This window comes from Elephantulus edwardii, unplaced genomic scaffold (assembly GCF_000299155.1).
Source record: "Elephantulus edwardii isolate Elephantulus edwardi_28Jun2011 unplaced genomic scaffold, EleEdw1.0 scaffold00256, whole genome shotgun sequence".
NCBI classification, from domain to species: Eukaryota; Metazoa; Chordata; class Mammalia; order Macroscelidea; family Macroscelididae; genus Elephantulus; species Elephantulus edwardii.
Window position 1 is genome coordinate 1488907 of NW_006400006.1, and position 6777 is coordinate 1495683.

Sequence of the window (6777 nt, forward strand, 5' to 3'; positions counted from 1 at the left end):
TAGAAAACCCTATTCCCCTGATATTATGTATGATACAAGTTACTGAATGAATTGATTATCAAAAGCATGGCTATTGTGTTATCTGAAGGAATGCTCTGATGGCTTTGGTGCAGAGGCATAACTTGATTGCTCCTTGTGGAGACTATCCAGGTAGATAAGTTCCTGTTGTGCAACAGGGGCAGGTGATTTTAATCATTACATCTTTAGAAGTTATGTGGGATGTGGTGATAGATCTTACTGTATCTATGCCCTCCTTCAGCCCCTTTCCATAAGATTAAGTGTAATTCTGTTTTGATTGAAAATAAAATTCATCACCATCGAGTGTATCTGACCCACATGGCTTTAAGAGAGAGCAGAACTGCCCCACAGGACTCCCAAGGCTGTTGGTCTTTATGCAAGCAAGCTTCCATGGAGTTTCGTCCATGGAGCTGCTGGTGGGTTCAACCTGTCAACCTTGCAGCTGGTAGCTCAGTACTTAATTCTTATGCCATCAGGGAACCTTCATTGAAAATAGAGGAGGTCAAAAAGCAGAAGTGAAGCAGAATCAAATGAATCTTGGAAGTTGCTCAGCTAACTATTGCTGTGGCAATCTCCAGGCAATCTGTGAGAAGTCAAGAGCCTGTTTGTTAAGGTGCTGATTGAAACTCTGGGACACCAGTTCTTTCCCTTAATACAAAGCCAAGTCATTTAAGACCTTCTGAAAAAGTGACCCTAAAATAGCATGTGATATCCTGAGGAAAAAATAAACCATGATTTAGTAAACTAAACGATCCATGGCGTGAGGATTGCTTTATATGGCATTCCTACAGAAAGAGAAAGCACAGATGGTAAAAGCGTGGTGAGGGAAAACTTCTGACATGCCTACATGGGTTCCAGTGTGAAATGGACTTCCCACTGTTCCTAGCCTAGTAAGTGTTTGCTACCCATCAGCTAGAGAAATGGGTGGAAGGATTCTCACTAAGCCTGCAAAATAGGAACTTCACTTATCTATTAAAGCACTAGTGGAAATGAAAGCCCTCAAAAAAAAAAAAAAGCAAATATCAAGTCAACTGCCATCAGTAGATTCAGACAAGGCGACCCTCCATCAGGTCTTTGAGGCTATAAGTCTTTACAGGAAGAAGCTGACCATTTTGCTCCCACAGAACCGGTAGGCTCATATGCTACACACTGAGTCACCAGTGGAAAAAAAACCTGTGGATGGCATTTTCTAGTGGTGTTCGGACGTAGTTTCCACAGGAAGTTCACTGCTGATGGGCAAAAGTAAGAATGAGGATGAGTGCCAGCCCAAGTTTTCGTTTGATATAATTGATGTTAGTGCTGATGGTGAAAATAGTGACAACAAACGCAGTATTTTAATGCAGTAAAATGAACCCCACGATAATAACAATTTGGCTTTCTGGTGGTTGGTGATCTCTTTGCAACCCTTTTCTTATTCCATTCATGTTGCAATAATGATCCTAAATTTCTTACTAATGAATATATGGAACTTCAGTCAGAGGTTTTGCTGTATCATGACAATAATGATGTAACCTTGAGCTGAGGGTTCACTTGGTGCTGTTCACTATGTTGGGCACTTGTTTTCTCATTAACTCCTCACAACTGCTGATTAAAACTCTCTCAAGACTTTAAAAGTCTGGTGATTTACTTTTGAGAAATTAGCCTGTTAAAGCCCTATGGATCACAAAGATTTCATTTTAAACTGGTTGTAGGGATGGATGGTGTGGACTAGAAGCATTTTGCTCCATTGTATACGGGGTGAGTCTTCTCACATACTTTGGGCATGTTACCAGGAGGGACGTGATGGAAAAGGACAGCATGCTTGGAAAAGCAGTGAGTCAGAAAAGAGAGGGAGACTCTCGAGGAGAATGATTGATACAGTGATGGCAGCATTGGACTTAAGCACAGCGAGGCTGTGAGGACGGCACAGGCTGAGCCAGAGTTTTGTTCTGTTGAACCTGGAGTCATATGGATTCGAGCCACTGTTCTAGAGGTTCCCTTAGTCCATATCAGATTAGCATATGTGGTCTTTTAAATGATTTGGAGTTTTATTCTATTCGCCCTCATTCCTTTGTGTTCAGGGATTTTTATTGTGATCCCTTTTAGAGCAGGCTGTCATTGTAGCTGGGCACCAGTAGTTCTTCTAGTCTCTGAGGATTGAAGGCTGTGGGTTTCATGGTTCATTAGACTAATTGCTTACATGAGTTTTTGGCTTTAGATGGCAACTCCCAAGCTTTTAAGACTCTGGTTGCTACATACCAAAATTTGATGTAGAATGTTGCCTTTGTAGACTGTTATGTCAACTCACCCAGATGTTTCCTGCAACTTTAGTCTTCAATCTCAAGACCAGTGACTTATTTCCAGAAGGTGTTTGGTTATGGCTAGGAAATTGCAAAACCTTGTCCCCAATTCTAGGGTTGTTGTTATGTGCCATAGAGCCAAAACCAACCTGTAGCTAACTCTTCAGTGGGTTTTCAGAGGCAATATATTGCTTGGGAGGAGATTGCCCTTAATTTCTTCCATGGAGCATCTGGTGGTTTTGAACTTCATACTATTGGATCAGCACTGCAACTCATTTCCACTATGCTGCCAGAACTCTGTTTCCAATTCTACTTGGCACCTGACCACCACCACCACCACCACCAGTATTTGGCAAAAAGCACTAGAATTTTCAGGATTAAATTACATTTTCATCATGCTTAGAATTACATGCAAAAAATAAATATAATTTATTAGTTATTCCAAAACCTCCTCATAAGCTCTCTTTAAGTTATTATACACCCTGAAAACTTTAATTTAACCATGCTAGTTTTATTTAATAGGTTAAAAGGAAGGAAATTGGCGTAAAAAGAAATTATGCTACAAATAATAAAAATGCTAATAGGGAACATATTCCATAACACTGGTGCTCTATTTCTGGAGGCTACTGAAGCCCCGTTATTATTATCACTGCAACAGGCCTAGACTAAAATTGTTCAATTAATGACATGATTCATGGTGACACAGGAAAATGTGTGCACTGAGGAAGGCTGGGGACAGAAGGGTCTACGTGTTTTAGTCATGCTGTCTGAACCTGATCTCTGATGGTGTAGTCCCAAGTTTTGCTGCTGATACATAAATAATCATGTCCATGACATGTATTCATGAACTATGATGTTGGTGAAGAGTATGTTGAGCATGTCCTGGACTTCCAAAAGAACAAACAAATATGTGTAGTGCAACTTAGGGAACCTTTGTAAACAAGGATGATGAAACTTTGTCTCACATACCAAGTGTATCTCTGGCAGTTTGAAATCACCAGCTGCTCTGCAGAAGAAAGATGGACAATCTACTCCATTATGCCATACAAAACTCACCATAGGGTCAACTATGAATTGGTTCTGACTCGATGGCAATGAGAGATAATACTGTGTGAGAGAATGGAAAATATGGTGGTAGCAGCAGTTTGCCATCGTCGTATCATGTGTTAGTGTATATTTGTATGCAGTAAAAACTGTAGACACCAGACCTATGTAAGGACTGACACATGTCAGAGAAAGAAACACAAATATTATTCATTAAAAGGACTGATAAGATGGCATATTTTCAAAGGCAGAAAACTTGTAAGATCCAGAAAAACAAGGCAATCTGAGTTCCATCTCTTAAATGTTTTACTGTTTGTAAATTGACTCAGGAATATATAAAAGATTTCCAGTTATAAACAACCAAGATGTAAACTGCATTTGCAAAGATAGGCCCTTCCAAAGTTGTGATTGCTTTTCAGTATCTATTTAACACCAGTGAGCTTGTAGCTGGAGAAATTATGTGGCCCTATTCCATGACCTCACCTTCTAGGCTGGGCTTGAAAATGTGAATAAGTATTAATTTCACAAAGAAAATCCTCAGGATCAGTAATGGAAATCTCAAAGTTGAGTTTGGCTTTCTGTCTTGTATTTTCATGTTGCTATTGTTGTTAGGTGCCATCAAGTTGATCACAACTCATAGCACCCCTATGGACAATAGATCTGAACCTTGTCCTATCCTATGCTATCCACACTGTTTCTGATATGTTCAAGCCTGCTGTTGCAGTCATGGTGTCAATTAATCTTATTGAGAGTCTTCCTCTCTTTCTCTGACCCACTCCCTTTCCTAGCATATCTTTTTTCCACCAAAGACTGACCCCTCCTGCCAACATGCCCAAAGTATGTGAGACAAAGTTTCACCGTCTTTGCCTATAAGGGTCACCCAAGTTGCACTATGCATATATTTTTGTTCTTTGGAAGTCCAGGGTATGTATATTTAACATACTCTTCACCAACACAGTAATTCACTTATAAATGTCATGGATGTGATTATTTATGAATCATATCTCTAGCAATGGTCCCCAAAGTGTGGTTTCCCAGACCAGACTGGCAATGAGAACATCACCTAAACAATGTTGGAAATGCAAATTCCTAGACTCCATCTCTCCTAAACTCAATCTTCCCTATTCATGGTCTAACATTCATATCCACACAAAAGTCATTGCCATCGAGTCAGAACTGATTCATAGCTGATCCTCCAGCAGGTTTCTGAAGCTGTAAATCACACTGGAGGAGACTGCCCATTTTCCTCCCATAGAACTGCTGGTGAATTAAACCTTTGTGTTAGTAGAGCAACTCCCTATGTACTGCACCACCAGAATCCAGATGCATACAAAGCAACTGAAATTATGACTTGGATCAAGTGCATCTTCATCTCTAAACTGACATCCTTGCTCTTTAGCACTTTAAAGATACGTTTGAGTGCTTATTTTCCAATGCAACATGTCTATTAATTTCTTTATTACTGCTCCCATGGGTGTTCTTTATAAATATAAGAAATATTAAATTCTAGCCATCTTCAATATTTCCCCCCTCTATCATGATGCTGCTTATTGATACTGTGGTGATTTTTGTTTTCTTGATGCTGAGGTTTAATCCATACTGAAGGCTGTAGTCTTCGGTCTTCTGTAATAAGTACTTTAAGTTCTTGTCATTTGCGGCAAGCAATATTGTGCCATCTGCATAATGCGGGTTGTTAAGGAGTCTTCTTTAGCCTTGACAGCACATTCTTCTTCATCTAGTCCAGGTTCTTGAATGATTTGCTCAGCATATAGGAAGAATAGGAATGGAGAAAGGATACAACTCTGATCCACCCTTCCCTGATTTTAAATGCTGCAGGCGGCACAGTCTGTACGGAATTGCTCAGTTAACCCAAAGTTTGCATCACTTTTGTGGTTAGAATTCGTCAATATCTGTGAAGGAAAAAGATGAACAATCTCTTCTTGTGTGGTTTACAAACTCCCAAATCTAATGTAAGGTCAACTTCAAGTTGATTTTGTCTTGACAGCAATGAGTCTTTTTTTTTAAATTGTCCCATAAGTCCAAATATTGAAAGACAGACAAAAGGGAAAGAAGGAAGGAAGGGATATTAAGAGGGCAACTGGTCAGAAGAGAAGAAGTGTTGAGATGTCTTAGTAAGTTTCTACACTGTCACTTTTGGCCATTCTCTTTACTTTCATTATTGAATTCGCTATGAAGGCAAACAGAGTGACTGTAGCAATGGGCCCAAGTGTGTCAGAGATGATGAGGACGATACAAAATAGGACAGGATTCATATTTGTTGTTCATAGAGTCGCTATAGCAAGCTCTGGTGGCCTAGTGACAAGAAGCTATACTACAATCCTGAAGGCATGTAGTTTGAATCCATGAGCTGCTCCGGAAGGGAAGGACGGCCAATCTCCTCCTGTATGATTAACAACTGCCTCTGTATACTCACCGGAGGATCAGCGACGGGTCGTTCTGACTCGATGGCACACAACAACAAATAGCAGGGTCACTATGGCAGAGATTGTACCTAACCTCTTTTAGCTTTTTAAAAAACACTATATATAATTAGGCATTATTGTAATGACAGGAGTCCAGAATGAAGGGGACACCGTGCAGTGGACTTGGGGGGAGGGATTGCATAGCAATGAAAGGGTTTTTCTTTTACTCATCAAGGAGAAAGTGAATTTGGGAGAGAGAGGGTGGGCAGGGAGAAAAGTGCAACAATGGATGACTGGAAACCCTAAGTCTGTAAACTTTCGTTAAAATTAATAATAATAAAAAATACTACAAAACGGCCTGCAGAGGGCGGGGTTTCCTTAGTTTTCCTGGGCTACCAAAATGAAACAAACCCAAATATGCCTTAAACGAAATGCAACCAAATTATGCCTTAGAGGCAAGGAGGGAGAAACTTCATCATATATTTCTTGGGCATGTTTTCCGGAAGGAGCAGTTCTTAAAAAAGGACATCATAGTGGGAAAGGTAGAGAAAGGGGTCAGTGAAGTATTGAGGAGATCCTCAACAAGATGGATTGACATGGTACCAAAACAATGGACCTGAGCAGGGCGGAGGTCATGAGGATGGTGCAGGAGAGGGCAAGGTTCAGTTGTGTTGTTCATAAGGTCACTTTGAATTGTAATTGACTTTATTGTTGTTATGTGCTGTCGAGTCGTTTGCGACTCATAGCCACCCTATGTACAACAGCCCTAAACCCTGCTCTATCCTGTGCCAATCACATGGCCTCTGACACACCCATCCCGATTACCCCAGTCACTGAATCGATCCACCTCATAGAGGGTCTTCCCCTCCTGCGCTGTCCCTCTACTCTACCTAGCATGATGCCCTTCTCCAAAGACCTGTCTCTCCTTGCAACATGTCCAAAGTATGTCAGACGAAGCCCCAGAATCTTTGCCTCCAAGGAGTAGCCTGGTTTAACCCTCTCTAGGATGAATC

At 40.7% G+C, this 6777-nt stretch overlaps 1 pseudogene; it reads left to right on the forward strand.

Moving 5' to 3' along the window:
- Positions 1 to 773: 773 nt before the first annotated feature.
- LOC102847155 overlaps positions 774 to 6777 on the forward strand; it is a 13288-nt pseudogene continuing 7284 nt past the window's right edge.